Here is a 23580-nt window from a genome sequence, read left to right on the forward strand (position 1 = left end):
GGAATGGATATAACCGACTGAAAGGAATAAGGAATCTCTGACTAAGAGGAGAACCATAATATACATAATCAGTATATATAAGTAAATACACATACACGCAAATCCTAACCAGGGGCACCAGCCCTAATTCTAATCTAACGGAGTCAAGGAAGTCTCGACTCAAGACAGACTGGTGAGTGTACTAGGACAGTGTTGTAGCAATGTAAAAATGAGCTACCCTAGTCTACAAATGGGGCAAAGCTCCTCTAGGCTCCACATGTGTAAGCAACAGATGTTCGACCCTATATGAATGCAATATACACACGGGTACTCCCTAGTTGGGCTTCACTAGGTCAGTAAGTATATATATAATATATATAAAACAAAATAGGGCTCCGAACTCAATCTAATGGGTACTATGCGTATGAAACATACTTAATATGCTGCAGCGCTGGCGCATAGCTTGGAAGTAGATTCAACAGTACCATCAGGATGTAATAACATCCCAGCCAGGCACGCATTGAATCTATCCCATGGAGCCAATAATGAAAAACAATGAAAAATAATAAAAAAATAAAAAATATGACAATGCATGATGTGCAGTGTGTGAATCCTTTGTTTTAATTACGCACCTACCTGGTGCCCCTGGATTCTAACGATAGAGTTCCCATTTAAAATAATTTTAGCTCAAATTTCTCCAAAGTTAATAAAAATGGCATTTTTAAAGAGTTAGGCAATGTTTCAAGAACTCCCCAGCAGAGTCGCCAGCCTGTGGACCCCGATTCGGAGAGGACGAGTGCGGCGAGGGACGCGAGGTCCCCACAGCAATCCTCTAAGATCTCCACAATGTGAAGGAGAGCTCTGCCAAGGAACTCTCGAAACGGATGCCACCCTCACAGCATAGCACGAGTGGCGATACAAAACGAATGAGATACATCCTGATCAGGAGCCAGGGCTCGAAACCGAGATGTACCTATAATAACTCAGAGTCGCCATCCATGGATAGGCCATGGAACCCTAAAATCAAATCCTCTGTGCAATGGATAACCAGAAATATATATGGGTTCGTGCCTGGTTACGAATGGGGAAGGTCTGAGAGCACCCCCAATTCGCCCGAGTGCAAGCACTTGGTCTCTTATGCCATTTTCATTAACTCCAAAGAAGTTTGGGTAAAAATCATATGAAATGGGAACAATCCTCAGGAATCGTCTACCTAAGCATGCATTTCCTGAGAATGAAGAAATAAACACATAAAATGAAAATGTGTCACCTAAGCAAAGCTAGGTTATGGGTGACATGCCTAACTCTAATGCAAGACTGGACTCGGACCAGAATGGCCATCCATCCTAGCTGCACTACGTATCCCGGCCTCGGGAAGAATCGGAGCCCACGTAGTTCGATGCCCTATTCAAAATTATGATGCCTAAGACACCTAGACCTCTATCCTAGACTCGATCTAAAAGACCGGACTAGTTATTAAAGCTTCTTGAACTATTATTTAAATTCCAATGAATGGTGGATTTTAGGACATCCTATATGCCCTAACTAAATGCAGATTGATTAGCCTTAAGCTAATGCAGGTGGTTCCTACAATCCTATGTGTAACTAGGCCGTGCAACCTAATGAAAACCACGGGATGACTATATGCCTAGTCTAGCCATCGGTTCGACTAAATGTCTAACCGATCGACTCGAGGCCTCCTAACTCTAGGGACACTCACACGACAGGACATACCATATCAATACAAATCAAGACAAACTCCTAACTCTAGAACACAACCTAAACAGCTAGGACATACTCCTAACTCTAGAGGAAGATCTTTTTGAAAATGGTTTGAATATTTTTGTAATTTTCAAAGGTTTAAAATTTTTATTTTTAAAGGTTTGGCTGGACTTGGGATGTGGATCCCAAGCTGCACTACGTACCTCGTGGAAGAGGATCAAGCCAACGTAGTTCGAAACGAACTCTCTACCTATCAAACACTTACGGCAAATCAACTATGCTCTAATAATACTATTATAAGAGCAAATGAGTCAAAGACTCTCTAATGACAGTAACTGGAGAATAAATGAGTCAAAGACTCTCTAATAAAAGCGACTAAAGGATAAACGAGTCAAAGATTCTCTAATAAGAGCAACTGATAACACTGAAATGAGATAACGAAGTCAAAGACTCTCTAATAATACTGCAAATGAAACAGATGAGTCAAAGACTCTCTAAAAACGGAAACACGAGTCAAAGACTCCAATGACACCAACTAAAAGATAAATGAGTCAAAGACTCTCTAAAGGAAAAGAAACACGAGTCAAAGACTCCACTAACATTAACTAAAGGATTAATGAGTAAAGACTCTCTAAAAGAGATGAAAAACACGAGTCAAAGACTCCACTAACACCAACTAAAGGATATATGAGTCAAAGACTCTCTAAAGGAAAAGAAATACGAGTCAAAGACTCCACTAACACCAACTAAAGGATAAATGAGTCAAAGACTCTCTAAAAGAGATGAAAATACGAGTCAAAGACTCCACTAACACCAACTAAAGGATATATGAGTCAAAGACTCTCTAAAGGAAAAGAAATACGAGTCAAAGACTCCACTAACACCAACTAAAGGATAAATGAGTCAAAGACTCTCTAAAAGAGATGAAAATACGAGTCAAAGACTCCACTAACACCAACTAAAGGATATATGAGTCAAAGACTCTCTAAAGGAAAAGAAACACAGTCAAAGACTCTACTAACACCAACTAAAGGCTAAATGAGTCAAAGACTCTCTAAAGGAAAAGAAACATGAGTCAAAGACTCTACTAACACCAACTAAAGGATAAATGAGTCAAAGACTCTCTAAAAGAGATGAAAACACGAGTCAAAGACTCTACTAACACCAACTAAAGGATATATGAGTCAAAGACTCTCTAAAGGAAAAGAAACACGAGTCAAAGACTCCACTAACACCAACTAAAGGATAAATGAGTCAAAGACTCTCTAAAAGAGATGAAAACACGAGTCAAATCAGATAATATAAGATTGAAAATCTGTGATCAAGATGAGATGAGATAGCATAAGATTGCTTTCAACGGATGGATCATGAATGACTAATCCTATGAGATCTTTGGAAATGAATGGGATTTACATCCTAACCCCAAAGGAAAAGTTTTTTAATCTTCGCACATTTTATCAGTGTTACCTGAAGGCATCAACCCTAACCATAATCTAGCGGAGTGGAGAAAGGATCTCGACTCATGACTTTGTTTGTGTACCTAGGACCGATCGTAGCCATTGGAAGATGGACTACGGCCTAATCTAGACACAAATGGGTAGGATATCCTAAACTAGGCTCACACACGTGATGCACATGTGTTCGTATACTACATGCATGTGTGGGTTAATCTAGGGGTAAGGCCAAGAGTTCCCTTAGCGCGAATCCATGTTCGATATACTGTACCAGTGTCCGGCGTATCAGTACGTGAACAAGAGATCCGTTTACGTACCATAAAGGTACTAGGCTAAGGGTGGAATGCTTCTCTAGCACAGAGGCACCAGGTGATGAAATCCCAGTCAACCATGCTAGATAACACTCCGGGTTCCTAAAATAGGACGTGTGTGCATGTGAGATGCAGGGGTTTAGATGCAAGTGATGTAAGTGTGTGCAATAAGTTCGCGCAATCTATGATGCCTTCAGGTTTTGTTAGATTAAGTTTGAGTAAATGTGATGAGAAAATAAAACATACAAACTAATCACAGCATCAGGATTTTACAAAGGAAATCAGTGATTCCTAAGGTTTCTATTTTGATAATTTAATGATTGAATATGTGATGGAATATTATGATCTGGAAATTTTTAAAACAATTTGATTTTAATTCAATTTACTCAAGGATTTTAAAAGGTTTCAATTCAGATTGTAGATTTACACATCAACATATAACAAAGCTTTTCAGAACAAGATGAAATTTTTACAGTAACTTCTCCTTAATTATATAAGATTATAATAAAAATTTCATAGATTTTAAATGTGGTTTGCTATTAGTTTTTCAATGTTGAAAGTTTCTGTCCAGATTGTGAATTAACACAGTAACGTATAACAAATCAATTCAAAACAATATGAAATTTCTATAGTATGTTTATTACAATAAGAAAGGATTACTGTAAAAGTTTCATAAATTTTAAAAATGATTTACTATTAATTTACGATTTTACAAATATCCATCCAGATTATGAATTAACAAAGAAACACATAGTAAATCAAATCCAAATCAGTTTAAACTTTATGAAAACATGTAATTCCAGTAGTAATTATCAAACAAATATTTTCAGAAGTTTTCATTGCAATTTACTATTTGTATCAGATTTAATACAGCATGCATGATTTTACGTAAAAAATCATAAACAAATATCCAACAGAAACCAAAAATCTTGAAAACTTCACGGGAGATTAGATTAGATTTAATTTGCATCTCATCCAAATTTCACTTTTGAAAACATTATAGAGTTTTTGAAAATTGGTTTTTTCCAAAAATACCCCTAGAGTTAAATGAATTTTTAAACCCTTTAAATCAAATCAAGAATTCATAAAGAAATTCGTACTAATTCAAAATCTTACAATTATATTATGTTTAAATTTTCATTGATTTTGGATCTATGTTGACATCTTCTTAAATTCAATCTTTAGAATTTTACCCCTTTGAGGGTAAAGTTCAAAAGGTCAAATTACGGTCAAAACGAAGTCAAAATTCTTCGAAATTCCAGATTTCTACACTTCTTAATGTGCAAAACACTCAGAGATTGAAAAAAACATATTTTGAATAACAATAAGAAAAAATAAAAATAAATCACAAATTCTATCCTAGCATGCTTCTAGTTTAAGATATATGAAAGAGGGTTTTGGAATACCAACCTTGCTAGCTCTCCTTGTCTCTAGGGTAAGTAATCCTCGGATATACGCTTTGTCTTACCCTTTCAATTAGCAAAGAAAACCCCAAAAAAAAAATGTTGCCGCCGATCCGTTCCGCCGTCTTTCACTTTCTCTTAGAGGGAAGGATTGGGAGGTGATTGGGAGAGATAATGGAAGAAGAATATAGGGAAAGGGATTTGAGGGAGTGATTGGAAGAGATAATGGAAGAGAAAGAGATAATTGAAGGTAAATCTCCTTTTTTTCTCCTCTTTTTTATGGATGGGAAGGAAGATATATATAGGGAGAGAAAGAGAGAGAGAGAGATGTGTTGGTGGAGAGCTCATCATGTTGTCCCTCTTAGTGGAGAATCCATCATCATTCTTCTTAGTGGAGGGCCCATCATGTTTCTTAGTGGAGAATCCATCATCATTCTTCTTAGTGGAGGGCCCATCATGTTTCTTAGTGGAGAATCCATCATCATTCTTCTTAGTGGAGGGCCCATCATGTTTCTTAGTGGAGAATCCATCATCATTCTTCTTAGTGGAGGGCCCATCATGTTTCTTAGTGGAGAATCCATCATTATTGTTCTTAGTGGAGGGCCCATCATGTTTCTTTAGTGGAGAATCCATCATTATTGTTCTTCATAAGAGGCCTCACAAGAGGCCCTACTGAGGCCCCACAATGTGGGCCCCACAACGCGGGCCCCACAACGTGGGCCCCACAATGTGGGCCCTCGGTTGATTCGAATTTTAAACAAATGTTCAATGCGGGCCCACCAAACGGGTCCAAATTCTCCCTCGCTTGGATTCTTATGAATAATCTCTCTCAACCTCTCACGGAAAAATGCAAAACATGGCGGAAATGATCGGATGGGGTTTCTCCCAAGCATAGCGAACTTGGGTCCGGTCAAAATGGGGTGTCTACACTACCTCCGGTTGATTGACCATAACTCACTCAATTCAACTCGGAATTGATTCAAATTCATGCCATTTCGAAGATGTAGTCGTGGAGTTAAAACGGAAGAAACAAAGATAAAAAACTTCCAGTATTTTAAGAGTTATGATGGAAATAGTTAGACTCGCTCTTTCGCCCAGCAGTTTACAGACCTACATCCGATTGAATGATCATAACTCACTCAATTCAACTCGTAATTCAACAAAATTTGTTGAATTTCCAAGGAGTCGAAGTGTAGTATAAAACGGAAAAAACAGAGATGAAAAACTCCAAGTATTTTGAGAGTTATAAAGGAATTAGTTAGATTCGCGCTTTGGTCTAGCAGTTTGCAGACCAACCTCCGGTTGATTGACCATAACTGACTCAATTCAACTCGAAATTGATACAAATTAATGCCATTTCGAAGATGTCGAAATTGGAGTTGGAAACGGAAGAAACGGAGATAAAAAACTCCAAGTATTTTAAGAGTTATGATGGAAATAGTTAGACTCGCTCTTTCGCCTTGCAGTTTACAGACCTACATCCGATGGAATGACCATAACTCACTCAATTCAACTCAGAATTTATTGAAATTTGGTGCATTTCGAAGGACTCGAAGTGTAGTTTAAAACGGAAGAAGCGGAGATGAAAAAGGCAAGTATTTTAAGAGTTATGGTGGAAATAGTTAGACCTGCACTTTCGTCTAGCAGTTTACAGACCTATCTCCATTTGATAACTCACTCAATTCAACTCGAAATATATTCAAATTCATGCCATTTCGAAGATGTCGAAGGGTAGTTGAAAATGGAAGAAACGGAGATGAAAAGCTCCAAGTATGTTAAGAGTTATGGCGGAAATAGTTAGACTCGCGCTTTCGCCTAGCAGTTTACAGACCTACCTCCGGGTGAATGACCATAACTCACTCAATTCAGCTAAGAATTCATTAAAATTTGTTCCATTTCGAAGGAGTCGAAGTGTTGTTTAAAACGGAAGAAACGGAGATGAAAAAAGCCAAGTATTTTGAGAGTTATAGTGGAAATAGTTAGACTCGCACTTTGGTCTAGCAGTTTACAGACCAACCTCCAATTGATTGACCATAACTTACTCAATTTAACTCGAAATTGATTCAAATTCATGCCATTTCGAAGATGTCGAAGTGTAGTTGAAACGAAAAAAACAGAGATGAAAAACTCCAAGTGTCTTTAGAGTTATGATGGAAATAGTTAGACTCGCGCTTTGGTCTAGCAGTTTACAGACCTACCTCCGATTCGTTGACCATAAGTCATTCAATTCGACTCGTAATTTATTCAAATTCATGCCATTTGGAAGATGTCGAAGAGTAGTTGAAAACGAAAGAAACGGAGATGAAAAACTACAAGTATTTTAAGAGTTATGATGGAAATAGTTAGACTCGCGCTTTCGCCTAGCAGTTTATAGACCTACCTCCGATTGAATGACCATAACTCATTCAATTCAACTCGGAATTCGTTGAAATAAGTCCCATTTTGAAGGAGTCGAAGTGTAGTTTAAAACGGAAGAAACAGAGATGCAAAACGCCAAGTATTTTTTAGAGTTATGGTTGAAATAGTTAGACTCGCGCTTTAGTCAAGCAGTTTACAGACCTACCTCCGATTCATTGACCATAAGTCACTCAACCACTCGGAATTTATTCAAATTCATGCCGTTTGGAAGATGTCGAAGAGTAGTTGAAAACGAAAGAAACGGAGATGAAAAACTCCAAGTATTTTAAGAGTTATGATAGAAATAGTTAGACTCGCGCTTTCGCCTAGCACTTTACAGACCTACCTCTGATTTAATGACCATAACTCACTCAATTCAACACGTAATTCAATGAAATTTGTTCCATTTCAAAGGAGTCGAAGTGTAGTTTAATACGGAAGAAACGGAGATGAAAAACTACTTGTATTTTGAGAGTTATGATGGAAATAGTTAGACTCGCACTTTGGTCTAGCAGTTTGCAGACATACCTCCGATTGAATGACCATAACTCACTCAATTCAACTCGGAATTCGTTGAAATTTGTTCCATTTCGAAGGAGTCGAAGTGTAGTTTAAAATGGAAGAAACAGAGATGAAAAACTCCAAATATTTTGAGAGTTATGATGGAAATAGTTAGACTCGCGCTATGGACTAGCAGTTTACAGACGTACCTCCGGTTGATTGACTATAACTCAGTCAGTTCAACTCGGAATTGAATCAAATTCATGCCATTTCGAAGATGTCGAAGCGTAGTTGAAAACAGGAGAAACCGAGATGAAAAACTCTAAGTATTTTAAGAGTTATGATGGAAATAGTTAGACTCGCTCTTTCGCCTAGCAGTTTACAGACCTACATCCGATTGAATGACCATAACTCACTAAATTCAACTCGGAATTCATTGAAATTTGTTCCATTTCGAAGGAGTCGAAGTGTAGTTTAAAACAAAAGAAGCGGAGATGAAAAAAGACAAGTATTTTAGGAGTTATGGTGGAAATAGTTAGACTCGCACTTTCGTCAAGCAGTTTACAGACCTACCTCCGATTGATTGAATATAACTCACTCAATTCAACTCGAAATGGATTCAAATTCATGCCATTTCGAAGATGTCGAAGGGTAGTTGAAAATGGAAGAAACGGAGATGAAAAACTCCAAGTATGTTAAGAGTTATGATGGAAATAGTTAGACTCGCGCTTTCGCCTAGCAGTTTCCAGACCTACCTCCGAGTGAATGACCATAACTCACTCAATTCAACTCAGAATTCATTGAAATTTCTTCCATTTCGAAGGAGTCGAAGTTTTGTTTAAAATGGAAGAAACGGAGATGAAAAAAGCCAAGTATTTTGAGAGTTATGGTGGAAATAGTTAGACTCGCACTTTGGTCTAGCAGTTTACAGACCTACCTCCGATTGAATGACCATAACTCATTGAATTCAACACGGAATTCATTGAAATATGTCCCATTTTGAAGGAGTCGAAGTGTAGTTTAAAACGAAAGAAACGGAGATGCAAAAAGCCAAGTATTTTTTAGAATTATGTTTGAAATACTTAGACTCGCACTTTCGTCTAGCAGTTTACAGACCTTCCTCCGATTGATAACTCACTCAATTCAACTCGAAATAGATTCAAATTCATGGCATTTCGAAGATGCCGAAGGGTAGTTGAAAATGGAAGAGACGGAGATGAAAAACTCCAAGTATCTTAAGAGTTATGATGGAAATAGTTAGACTCGCGCTTTGGTCTAGCAGTTACAGACCTACCTCCGATTTATTCACCATAAGTCACTCAATTCGACTCGGAATTTATTCAAATTCATGCCACTTGGAAGCTGTCGAAGTGTAGTTGAAAACGAAAAAAACGGAGATGAAAAACTCCAAGTATTTTAAGAGTTATAATAGAAATAGTTAGACTCGCGCTTTCGCCTAGCAGTTTACAGACCTACCTCCGGTTGATTGACCATAACTCACTCAATTCAACTCGGAATTGATTCAAATTCATGCCATTTCGAAGATGTCGAAGTGGAGTTGAAAACGGAAGAAACGAAGATAAAAAACTCCAAGTATTTTAAGAGTTATGATGGAAATAGTTAGACTCGCTCTTTCGCCCAGCAGTTTACAGACGTACATCCGATTGAATGATCATAACTCACTCAATTCAACTCCTAATTGAACAAAATTTGTTGCATTTCGAAGGAGTCGAAGTGTAGTTTAAAACGGAAAAAACAGAGATGAAAAGCTCCAAGTATTTTGAGAGTTATGAAGGAAATAGTTAGACTCGCGCTTTGGTCTAGCAGTTTGCAGACCAACCTCCGGTTGATTGACCAGAACTAACTCAATTCAACTCGAAATTGATACAAATTCATGCCATTTCGAAGATGTCGAAATTAGAGTTGAAAACGGAAGAAACGGAGATAAAAAACTCCAATTATTTTAAGAGTTACGATGGAAATAGTTAGACTCGCTCTTTCGCTTAGCAGTTTACAGACCTACATCCGATGGAAGGACCATAACTCACTCAATTCAACTCGGAATTCATTGAAATTTCTTCAATTTCGAAGGAGTCGAAGTGTTGTTTAAAACGGAAGAAACGGAGATGAAAAAAGCCAAGTATTTTGAGAGTTATAATGGAAATAGTTAGACTCGCACTTTCGTCTAGTAGTTTACAGACATACCTCCGATTGATTGACAATAACTAACTCAATTAAATTTGAAATGGATTCAAATTCATGCCACTTCGAAGATGTCGAAGTGTAGTTGAAAGCGGGAGAAACGGAGATGAAAAACTCCAAGTATCTTAAGAGTTATGATGGAGATAGTTAGACTCGCGCTTTGGTCTAGCAGTTTACAGACCTACCTCCGATTCATTCACCATAAGTCACTCAATTCGACTCGGAATTTATTCAAATTCATGCCACTTGGAAGCTGTCGAAGTGTAGTTGAAAACGAAAAAAATGGAAGTGAAAAACTCCAAGTATTTTAAGAGTTATAATAGAAATAGTTAGACTCGCGCTTTCGCCTAGCAGTTTACAGACCTACCTCCGGTTGATTGACCATAACTCACTCAATTCAACCCGAAATTGATACAAATTCATGCCATTTCGAAGATGTCGAAATTGGAGTTGAAAACGGAAGAAACGGAGATAAAAAACTCCAAGTATTTTAAGAGTTATGATGGAAATAGTTAGACTCGCTCTTTCGCCTAGCAGTTTACAGACCTACATCCGATGGAATGACCATAACTCACTCAATTCAACTCCTAATTGAACAAAATTTGTTGCATTTCGAAGGAGTCGAAGTGTAGTTTAAAACGGAAAAAACAGAGATGAAAAGCTCCAAGTATTTTGAGAGTTATGAAGGAAATAGTTAGACTCGCGCTTTGGTCTAGCAGTTTGCAGACCAACCTCCGGTTGATTGACCAGAACTAACTCAATTCAACTCGAAATTGATACAAATTCATGCCATTTCGAAGATGTCGAAATTAGAGTTGAAAACGGAAGAAACGGAGATAAAAAACTCCAATTATTTTAAGAGTTACGATGGAAATAGTTAGACTCGCTCTTTCGCTTAGCAGTTTACAGACCTACATCCGATGGAAGGACCATAACTCACTCAATTCAACTCGGAATTCATTGAAATTTCTTCAATTTCGAAGGAGTCGAAGTGTTGTTTAAAACGGAAGAAACGGAGATGAAAAAAGCCAAGTATTTTGAGAGTTATAATGGAAATAGTTAGACTCGCACTTTCGTCTAGTAGTTTACAGACATACCTCCGATTGATTGACAATAACTAACTCAATTAAATTTGAAATGGATTCAAATTCATGCCACTTCGAAGATGTCGAAGTGTAGTTGAAAGCGGGAGAAACGGAGATGAAAAACTCCAAGTATCTTAAGAGTTATGATGGAGATAGTTAGACTCGCGCTTTGGTCTAGCAGTTTACAGACCTACCTCCGATTCATTCACCATAAGTCACTCAATTCGACTCGGAATTTATTCAAATTCATGCCACTTGGAAGCTGTCGAAGTGTAGTTGAAAACGAAAAAAATGGAAGTGAAAAACTCCAAGTATTTTAAGAGTTATAATAGAAATAGTTAGACTCGCGCTTTCGCCTAGCAGTTTACAGACCTACCTCCGGTTGATTGACCATAACTCACTCAATTCAACCCGAAATTGATACAAATTCATGCCATTTCGAAGATGTCGAAATTGGAGTTGAAAACGGAAGAAACGGAGATAAAAAACTCCAAGTATTTTAAGAGTTATGATGGAAATAGTTAGACTCGCTCTTTCGCCTAGCAGTTTACAGACCTACATCCGATGGAATGACCATAACTCACTCAATTTAACTCGGAATTCATTGAAATTTGGTGCATTTCGAAGGACTCGAAGTGTAGTTTAAAACAAAAGAAGCGGAGATGAAAAAGGCAAGTATTTTAAGAGTTATGGTGGAAATAGTTAGACCTGCACTTTCGTCTAGCAGTTTACAGACCTACCTCCGATTGATAACTCACTCAATTCAACTCGAAATATATTCAAATTCATGCCATTTCGAAGATGTCGAAGGGTAGTTGAAAATGGAATAAACGGAGATGAAAAGCTCCAAGTATGTTAAGAGTTATGATGGAAATAGTTAGACTCGCTCTTTCGCCCAGCAGTTTACAGACTTACATCCGATTGAATGATCATAACTCACTCAATTCAACTCGTAATTCAACAAAATTTGTTGCATTTCGAAGGAGTCGAAGTGTAGTTTAAAACGGAAAAAACAGAGATGAAAAACTCCAAGTATTTTGAGAGTTATGAAGGAAATAGTTAGACTCGCGCTTTCGCCTAGCAGTTTACAGACCTACCTCCGGTTGATTGACCATAACTCACTCAATTAAACTCAAAATTGATTCAAATTCATGCCATTTCGAAGATGTCGAAATTGGAGTTGAAAACGGAAGAAACGGAGATAAAAAACTCCAAGTATTTTAAGAGTTAGGATGGAAATAGTTAGACTCGTTCTTTCGCCTAGCAGTTTACAGACCTACATCCGATTGAATGACCATAACTCACTAAATTCAACTCGGAATTAATTGAAATTTGGTGCATTTCGAAGGACTCGAAGTATAGTTTAAAACGGAAGAAGCGGAGATGAAAAAGGCAAGTATTTTAAGAGTTATGGTGGAAATAGTTAGACCTGCACTTTCGTCTAGCAGTTTACAGACTTACCTCCGATTGATAACTCACTCAAGTCAACTCGAAATATATTCAAATTCATGCCATTTCGAAGATGTCGAAGGGTAGTTGAAGATGGAAGAAACGGAGATGAAAAACTCCAATTATGTTAAGACTTATGATGGAAATAATTAAACTCGCGCTTTCGCCTAGCAGTTTACAGACCTACCTCCGAGTGAATGACGATAACTCACTAAATTCAACTCGGAATTCATTGAAATTTCTTCAATTTTGAAGGAGTCGAAGTGTTGTTTAAAACGGAAGAAACGGAGATGAAAAAAGCCAAGTATTTTGAGAGTTATAGTGGAAATAGTTAGACTCGCACTTTGGTCTAGCAGTTTACAGACCAACCTCCAATTGATTGACCATAGTTACTAAATTTAACTCGGAATTGATTCAAATTCATGCCATTTCGAAGATGTCGAAGTGTAGTTGAAACGAAAAAAACAGAGATGAAAAACTCCAATTATCTTCAGAGTTACGATAGAAATAGTTAGACTCGCGCTTTGGTCTAGCAGTTTACATACCTACCTCCGATTCGTTGACCATAAGTCATTCAATTCGACTCGTAATTTATTCAAATTCATGCCATTTGGAAGATGTCGAAGAGTAGTTGAAAACGAAAGAAACGGAGATGAAAAACTACAAGTATTTTAAGAGTTATGATGGAAATAGTTAGACTCGCGCTTTCGCCTAGCAGTTTACAGACCTACCTCCGATTGAATGACCCTAACTCATTTAAATTCAACTCGGAATTCATTGAAATATGTCCCATTTTGATGGAGTCGAAGTGTAGTTTAAAACGGAAGAAACGGAGATGCAAAACGCCAAGTATTTTTTAGAGTTATGGTTGAAATAGTTAGACTCGCGCTTTGGTCTAGCAGTTTACAGACCTACATCCGATTCATTGACCATAAGTCACTCAATTCCACTCGGAATTTATTCAAATTCATGCCATTTGGAAGATGTCGAAGAGTAGTTGAAAACGAAAGAAACGGAGATGAAAAACTCCAAGTATTTTAAGAGTTATTATAGAAATAGTTAGACTCGCGCTTTCGCCTAGCACTTTACAGACCTACCTCTGATTTAATGACCATAACTCACTCAATTCAACACGTAATTCAATAAAATTTGTTCCATTTCAAAGGAGTCGAAGTGTAGTTTAATACGGAAGAAACAGAGATGAAAAACTACTTGTATTTTGAGAGTTATGATGGAAATAGTTAGACTCGCACTTTGGTCTAGCAGTTTGCAGACATACTTCCGATTGAATGACCATAACTCACTCAATTCAACTCGGAATTCGTTGAAATTTGTTCCATTTCGAAAGAGTCGAAGTGTAGTTTAAAACGGAAGAAACAGAGATGAAAAACTCCAAGTATTTTGAGAGTTATGATGGAAATAGTTAGACTCGCGCTTTAGTCAAGCAGTTTACAGACGTACCTCCGGTTGATTGACCATAACTCAGTCAATTCAACTCGGAATTGAATCAAATTCATGCCATTTCGAAGATGTCGAAGCGTAGTTGAAAACGGGAGAAACCGAGATGAAAAACTCTAAGTATTTTAAGAGTTATGATGGAAATAGTTAGACTCGCTCTTTCGCCTAGCAGATTACAGACCTACATCCGATTGAATGACCATAACTCACTAAATTCAACTCGGAATTCATTGAAATTTATTCCATTTCGAAGGAGTCAAAGTGTAGTTTAAAACAAAAGAAGCGGAGATGAAAAAAGGCAAGTATTTTCGGAGTTATGGTGGAAATAGTTAGACCCGCACTTTCGTCAAGCAGTTTACAGACCTAGCTCTGATTGGTTGAATATAACTCACTCAATTCAACTCGAAATTGATTCAAATTCATGCCATTTCGAAGATGTCGAAGGGTAGTTGAAAATGGAAGAAACGGAGATGAAAAACTCCAAGTATGTTAAGAGTTATGATGGAAATAGTTAGACTCGCGCTTTCGCCTAGCAGTTTACAGACCTACCTCCGAGTGAATGACCATAACTCACTTAATTCAACTCAGAATTCATTGAAATTTCTTCCATTTCGAAGGAGTCGAAGTGTTGTTTAAAACGGAAGAAACGGAGATGAAAAAATCAAAGTATTTTGAGAGTTATGGTGGAAGTAGTTAGACTCGCACTTTGGTCTAGCAGTTTACAGACCTACCTCCGATTGAATGACCATAACTCATTGAATTCAACACGGAATTCATTGAAATAAGTCCCATTTTGAAGGAGTCGAAGTGTAGTTTAAAATGAAAGAAACGGAGATGCAAAAAGCCAAGTATTTTTTAGAATTATGTTTGAAATACTTAGACTCGCACTTTCGTCTAGCAGTTTACAGACCTTCCTCCGATTGATAACTCACTCAATTCAACTCGAAATAGATTCAAATTCAAGCCATTTCGAAGATGTCGAAGGGTAGTTGAAAATGGAAGAGACGGAGATGAAAAACTCCAAGTATGTTAAGAGTTATGATGGAAATAGTTTGACTCGCGCTTTCGCATAGCAGTTTACAGACCTACCTCCGAGTGAATGACCATAACTCACTCATTTCAACTCAGAATTCATTGAAATTTGTTCCATTTCGAAGGAGTCGAAGTGAAGTTTAAAACGGAAAAAACATATATGAAAAAAGCCAAGTATTTTGGGAGTTATGATGGAAATAGTTAGACTCGCACTTTCGTCTAGCAGTTTACAGACATACCTCCGATTGATTGACAATAACTAACTCAATTAAATTTGAAATGGATTCAAATTCATGCCATTTCGAAGATGTCGAAGTGTAGTTGAAAGCGGGAGAAACGGAGATGAAAAACTCCAAGTATCTTAAGAGTTATGATGGAAATAGTTAGACTCGCGCTTTGGTCTAGCAGTTTACAGACCTACCTCCGATTCATTCACCATAAGTCACTCAATTCGACTCGGAATTTATTCAAATTCATGCCACTTGGAAGCTGTCGAAATGTAGTTGAAAACGAAAAAAACGGAGATGAAAAACTCCAAGTATTTTAAGAGTTATAATAGAAATAGTTAGACTCGCGCTTTCGCCTAGCAGTTTACAGACCTACCTCCGGTTGATTGACCATAACTCACTCAATTCAACTCGGAATTGATTCAAATTCATGCCATTTCGAAGATGTCGAAGTGGAGTTGAAAACGGAAGAAACGAAGATAAAAAACTCCAAGTATTTTAAGAGTTATGATGGAAATAGTTAGACTCGCTCTTTCGCCCAGCAGTTTACAGACCTACATCCGATTGAATGATCATAACTCACTCAATTCAACTCGTAATTCAACAAAATTTGTTGCATTTCGAAGGAGTCGAAGTGTAGTTTAAAACGGAAAAAACAGAGATGAAAAGCTCCAAGTATTTTGAGAGTTATGAAGGAAATAGTTAGACTCGCGCTTTGGTCTAGCAGTTTGCAGACCAACCTCCGGTTGATTGACCATAACTAACTCAATTCAACTCGAAATTGATACAAATTCATGCCATTTCGAAGATGTCAAAATTGGAGTTGAAAACGGAAGAAACGGAGATAAAAAACTCCAAGTATTTTAAGAGTTATGATGGAAATAGTTAGACTCGCTCTTCCGCCTAGCAGTTTACAGACCTACATCCGATGGAATGACCATAACTCACTCAATTCAACTCGGAATTCATTGAAATTTGGTGCATTTCGAAGGACTCGAAGTGTAGTTTAAAACGGAAGAAGCGGAGAAGAAAAAGGCAAGTATTTTAAGAGTTATGGTGGAAATGGTTAGACCTACACTTTCGTCTAGCAGTTTACAGACCTACCTCCGATTGATAACTCACTCAATTCAACTCGAAATATATTCAAATTCATGCCATTTCGAAGATGTCGAAGGGTAGTTGAAATGGAAGAAACGGAGATGAAAAACTCCAAGTATGTTAAGAGTTATGATGGAAATAATTAAACTCGCGCTTTCGCCTAGCAGTTTACAGACCTACCTCTGAGTAAATGACGATAACTCACTCAATTCAACTCGGAATTCATTGAAATTTCTTCAATTTTGAAGGAGTCGAAGTGTTGTTTAAAACGGAAGAAACGGAGATGAAAAAAGCCAAGTATTTTGAGAGTTATAGTGGAAATAGTTAGACTCGCACTTTGGTCTAGCAGTTTACAGACCTACCTCCGATTCGTTGACCATAAGTCATTCAATTCGACTCGTAATTTATTCAAATTCATGCCATTTGGAAGATGTCGAAGAGTAGTTGAAAACGAAAGAAACGGAGATGAAAAACTACAAGTATTTTAAGAGTTATGATGGAAATAGTTAGACTCGCTCTTTCGCCTAGCAGTTTACAGACCTACATCCGATGGAATGACCATAACTCACTCAATTCAACTCGGAATTCATTGAAATTTGGTGCATTTCGAAGGACTCGAAGTGTAGTTTAAAACGGAAGAAGCGGAGATGAAAAAGGCAAGTATTTTAAGAGTTATGGTGGAAATAGTTAGACCTGCACTTTCGTCTAGCAGTTTACAGACCTATCTCCATTTGATAACTCACTCAAGTCAACTCGAAATATATTCAAATTCATGCCATTTCGAAGATGTCGAAGGGTAGTTGAAAATGGAAGAAACGGAGATGAAAAGCTCCAAGTATGTTAAGAGTTATGGCGGAAATAGTTAGACTCACGCTTTCGCCTAGCAGTTTACAGACCTACCTCCGGGTGAATGACCATAACTCACTCAATTCAACTAAGAATTCATTAAAATTTGTTCCATTTCGAAGGAGTCGAAGTGTTGTTTAAAACGGAAGAAACGGAGATGAAAAAAGCCAAGTATTTTGAGAGTTATAGTGGAAATAGTTAGACTCGCACTTTGGTCTAGCAGTTTACAGACCAACCTCCAATTGATTGACCATAACTTACTCAATTTAACTCGGAATTGATTCAAATTCATGCCATTTCGAAGATGTCGAAGTGTAGTTGAAACGAAAAAAACAGAGATGAAAAACTCCAAGTATCTTTAGAGTTATGATGGAAATAGTTAGACTCGCGCTTTGGTCTAGTAGTTTACAGACCTACCTCCGATTCGTTGACCATAAGTCATTCAATTCGACTCGTAATTTATTCAAATTCATGCCATTTGGAAGATGTCGAAGAGTAGTTGAAAACGAAAGAAACGGAGATGAAAAACTACAAGTATTTTAAGAGTTATGATGGAAATAGTTAGACTCGCGCTTTTGCCTAGCAGTTTACAGACCTACCTCCGATTGAATGACCATAACTCATTCAATTCAACTCGGAATTCATTGAAATAAGTCCCATTTTGAAGGAGTCGAAGTGTAGTTTAAAACGGAAGAAACAGAGATGCAAAACGCCAAGTATTTTTTAGAGTTATGGTTGAAATAGTTAGACTCGCGCTTTGGTCTAGCAGTTTACAGACCTACATCCGATTCATTGACCATAAGTCACTCAATTCCACTCGGAATTTATTCAAATTCATGCCATTTGGAAGATGTCGAAGAGTAGTTGAAAACGAAAGAAACGGAGATGAAAAACTCCAAGTATTTTAAGAGTTATTATAGAAATAGTTAGACTCGCGCTTTCGCCTAGCACTTTACAGACCTACCTCTGATTTAATGACCATAACTCACTCAATTCAACACGTAATTCAATAAAATTTGTTCCATTTCAAAGGAGTCGAAGTGTAGTTTAATACGGAAGAAACAGAGATGAAAAACTACTTGTATTTTGAGAGTTATGATGGAAATAGTTAGACTCGCACTTTGGTCTAGCAGTTTGCAGACATACTTCCGATTGAATGACCATAACTCACTCAATTCAACTCGGAATTCGTTGAAATTTGTTCCATTTCGAAAGAGTCGAAGTGTAGTTTAAAACGGAAGAAACAGAGATGAAAAACTCCAAGTATTTTGAGAGTTATGATGGAAATAGTTAGACTCGCGCTTTAGTCAAGCAGTTTACAGACGTACCTCCGGTTGATTGACCATAACTCAGTCAATTCAACTCGGAATTGAATCAAATTCATGCCATTTCGAAGATGTCGAAGCGTAGTTGAAAACGGGAGAAACCGAGATGAAAAACTCTAAGTATTTTAAGAGTTATGATGGAAATAGTTAGACTCGCTCTTTCGCCTAGCAGATTACAGACCTACATCCGATTGAATGACCATAACTCACTAAATTCAACTCGGAATTCATTGAAATTTATTCCATTTCGAAGGAGTCAAAGTGTAGTTTAAAACAAAAGAAGCGGAGATGAAAAAAGGCAAGTATTTTCGGAGTTATGGTGGAAATAGTTAGACCCGCACTTTCGTCAAGCAGTTTACAGACCTAGCTCTGATTGGTTGAATATAACTCACTCAATTCAACTCGAAATTGATTCAAATTCATGCCATTTCGAAGATGTCGAAGGGTAGTTGAAAATGGAAGAAACGGAGATGAAAAACTCCAAGTATGTTAAGAGTTATGATGGAAATAGTTAGACTCGCGCTTTCGCCTAGCAGTTTACAGACCTACCTCCGAGTGAATGACCATAACTCACTTAATTCAACTCAGAATTCATTGAAATTTCTTCCATTTCGAAGGAGTCGAAGTGTTGTTTAAAACGGAAGAAACGGAGATGAAAAAATCAAAGTATTTTGAGAGTTATGGTGGAAGTAGTTAGACTCGCACTTTGGTCTAGCAGTTTACAGACCTACCTCCGATTGAATGACCATAACTCATTGAATTCAACACGGAATTCATTGAAATAAGTCCCATTTTGAAGGAGTCGAAGTGTAGTTTAAAATGAAAGAAACGGAGATGCAAAAAGCCAAGTATTTTTTAGAATTATGTTTGAAATACTTAGACTCGCACTTTCGTCTAGCAGTTTACAGACCTTCCTCCGATTGATAACTCACTCAATTCAACTCGAAATAGATTCAAATTCAAGCCATTTCGAAGATGTCGAAGGGTAGTTGAAAATGGAAGAGACGGAGATGAAAAACTCCAAGTATGTTAAGAGTTATGATGGAAATAGTTTGACTCGCGCTTTCGCATAGCAGTTTACAGACCTACCTCCGAGTGAATGACCATAACTCACTCATTTCAACTCAGAATTCATTGAAATTTGTTCCATTTCGAAGGAGTCGAAGTGAAGTTTAAAACGGAAAAAACAGATATGAAAAAAGCCAAGTATTTTGGGAGTTATGATGGAAATAGTTAGACTCGCACTTTCGTCTAGCAGTTTACAGACATACCTCCGATTGATTGACAATAACTAACTCAATTAAATTTGAAATGGATTCAAATTCATGCCATTTCGAAGATGTCGAAGTGTAGTTGAAAGCGGGAGAAACGGAGATGAAAAACTCCAAGTATCTTAAGAGTTATGATGGAAATAGTTAGACTCGCGCTTTGGTCTAGCAGTTTACAGACCTACCTCCGATTCATTCACCATAAGTCACTCAATTCGACTCGGAATTTATTCAAATTCATGCCACTTGGAAGCTGTCGAAATGTAGTTGAAAACGAAAAAAACGGAGATGAAAAACTCCAAGTATTTTAAGAGTTATAATAGAAATAGTTAGACTCGCGCTTTCGCCTAGCAGTTTACAGACCTACCTCCGGTTGATTGACCATAACTCACTCAATTCAACTCGGAATTGATTCAAATTCATGCCATTTCGAAGATGTCGAAGTGGAGTTGAAAACGGAAGAAACGAAGATAAAAAACTCCAAGTATTTTAAGAGTTATGATGGAAATAGTTAGACTCGCTCTTTCGCCCAGCAGTTTACAGACCTACATCCGATTGAATGATCATAACTCACTCAATTCAACTCGTAATTCAACAAAATTTGTTGCATTTCGAAGGAGTCGAAGTGTAGTTTAAAACGGAAAAAACAGAGATGAAAAGCTCCAAGTATTTTGAGAGTTATGAAGGAAATAGTTAGACTCGCGCTTTGGTCTAGCAGTTTGCAGACCAACCTCCGGTTGATTGACCATAACTAACTCAATTCAACTCGAAATTGATACAAATTCATGCCATTTCGAAGATGTCAAAATTGGAGTTGAAAACGGAAGAAACGGAGATAAAAAACTCCAAGTATTTTAAGAGTTATGATGGAAATAGTTAGACTCGCTCTTCCGCCTAGCAGTTTACAGACCTACATCCGATGGAATGACCATAACTCACTCAATTCAACTCGGAATTCATTGAAATTTGGTGCATTTCGAAGGACTCGAAGTGTAGTTTAAAACGGAAGAAGCGGAGAAGAAAAAGGCAAGTATTTTAAGAGTTATGGTGGAAATGGTTAGACCTACACTTTCGTCTAGCAGTTTACAGACCTACCTCCGATTGATAACTCACTCAATTCAACTCGAAATATATTCAAATTCATGCCATTTCGAAGATGTCGAAGGGTAGTTGAAATGGAAGAAACGGAGATGAAAAACTCCAAGTATGTTAAGAGTTATGATGGAAATAATTAAACTCGCGCTTTCGCCTAGCAGTTTACAGACCTACCTCTGAGTAAATGACGATAACTCACTCAATTCAACTCGGAATTCATTGAAATTTCTTCAATTTTGAAGGAGTCGAAGTGTTGTTTAAAACGGAAGAAACGGAGATGAAAAAAGCCAAGTATTTTGAGAGTTATAGTGGAAATAGTTAGACTCGCACTTTGGTCTAGCAGTTTACAGACCTACCTCCGATTCGTTGACCATAAGTCATTCAATTCGACTCGTAATTTATTCAAATTCATGCCATTTGGAAGATGTCGAAGAGTAGTTGAAAACGAAAGAAACGGAGATGAAAAACTACAAGTATTTTAAGAGTTATGATGGAAATAGTTAGACTCGCTCTTTCGCCTAGCAGTTTACAGACCTACATCCGATGGAATGACCATAACTCACTCAATTCAACTCGGAATTCATTGAAATTTGGTGCATTTCGAAGGACTCGAAGTGTAGTTTAAAACGGAAGAAGCGGAGATGAAAAAGGCAAGTATTTTAAGAGTTATGGTGGAAATAGTTAGACCTGCACTTTCGTCTAGCAGTTTACAGACCTATCTCCATTTGATAACTCACTCAAGTCAACTCGAAATATATTCAAATTCATGCCATTTCGAAGATGTCGAAGGGTAGTTGAAAATGGAAGAAACGGAGATGAAAAGCTCCAAGTATGTTAAGAGTTATGGCGAAAATAGTTAGACTCACGCTTTCGCCTAGCAGTTTACAGACCTACCTCCGGGTGAATGACCATAACTCACTCAATTCAACTAAGAATTCATTAAAATTTGTTCCATTTCGAAGGAGTCGAAGTGTTGTTTAAAACGGAAGAAACGGAGATGAAAAAAGCCAAGTATTTTGAGAGTTATAGTGGAAATAGTTAGACTCGCACTTTGGTCTAGCAGTTTACAGACCAACCTCCAATTGATTGACCATAACTTACTCAATTTAACTCGGAATTGATTCAAATTCATGCCATTTCGAAGATGTCGAAGTGTAGTTGAAACGAAAAAAACAGAGATGAAAAACTCCAAGTATCTTTAGAGTTATGATGGAAATAGTTAGACTCGCGCTTTGGTCTAGTAGTTTACAGACCTACCTCCGATTCGTTGACCATAAGTCATTCAATTCGACTCGTAATTTATTCAAATTCATGCCATTTGGAAGATGTCGAAGAGTAGTTGAAAACGAAAGAAACGGAGATGAAAAACTACAAGTATTTTAAGAGTTATGATGGAAATAGTTAGACTCGCGCTTTTGCCTAGCAGTTTACAGACCTACCTCCGATTGAATGACCATAACTCATTCAATTCAACTCGGAATTCATTGAAATAAGTCCCATTTTGAAGGAGTCGAAGTGTAGTTTAAAACGGAAGAAACAGAGATGCAAAACGCCAAGTATTTTTTAGAGTTATGGTTGAAATAGTTAGACTCGCGCTTTGGTCTAGCAGTTTACAGACCTACATCCGATTCATTGACCATAAGTCACTCAATTCCACTCGGAATTTATTCAAATTCATGCCATTTGGAAGATGTCGAAGAGTAGTTGAAAACGAAAGAAACGGAGTTGAAAAACTACAAGTATTTTAAGAGTTATGATGGAAATAGTTAGACTCGCGCTTTCGCCTAGCAGTTTATAGACCTACCTCCGATTGAATGACCATAACTCATTCAATTCAACTCGGAATTCATTGAAATAAGTCCCATTTTGAAGGAGTCGAAGTGTAGTTTAAAACGGAAGAAACAGAGATGCAAAACGCCAAGTATTTTTTAGAGTTATGGTTGAAATAGTTAGACTCGCGCTTTAGTCAAGCAGTTTACAGGCCTACCTCCGATTCATTGACCATAAGTCACTCAACCACTCGGAATTTATTCAAATTCATGCCGTTTGGAAGATGTCGAAGAGTAGTTGAAAACGAAAGAAACGGAGATGAAAAACTCCAAGTATTTTAAGAGTTATGATAGAAATAGTTAGACTCGCGCTTTCGCCTAGCACTTTACAGACCTACCTCTGATTTAATGACCATAACTCACTCAATTCAACACGTAATTCAATGAAATTTGTTCCATTTCAAAGGAGTCGAAGTGTAGTTTAATACGGAAGAAACGGAGATGAAAAACTACTTGTATTTTGAGAGTTATGATGGAAATAGTTAGACTCGCACTTTGGTCTAGCAGTTTGCAGACATACCTCCGATTGAATGACCATAACTCACTCAATTCAACTCGGAATTCGTTGAAATTTGTTCCATTTCGAAGGAGTCGAAGTGTAGTTTAAAACGGAAGAAACAGAGATGAAAAACTCCAAGTATTTTGAGAGTTATGATGGAAATAGTTAGACTCGCGCTTTAGTCAAGCAGTTTACAGACGTACCTCCGGTTGATTGACCATAACTCAGTCAATTCAACTCGGAATTGAATCAAATTCATGCCATTTCGAAGATGTCGAAGCGTAGTTGAAAACGGGAGAAACCGAGATGAAAAACTCTAAGTATTTTAAGAGTTATGATGGAAATAGTTAGACTCGCTCTTTCGCCTAGCAGTTTACAGACCTACATCCGATTGAATGAC

Source organism: Tasmannia lanceolata, unplaced genomic scaffold, assembly GCF_043159265.1.
Source record: "Tasmannia lanceolata isolate RefF3 unplaced genomic scaffold, GAP_Taslan_0.1 ptg000018l, whole genome shotgun sequence".
NCBI lineage: Eukaryota > Viridiplantae > Streptophyta > Magnoliopsida > Canellales > Winteraceae > Tasmannia > Tasmannia lanceolata.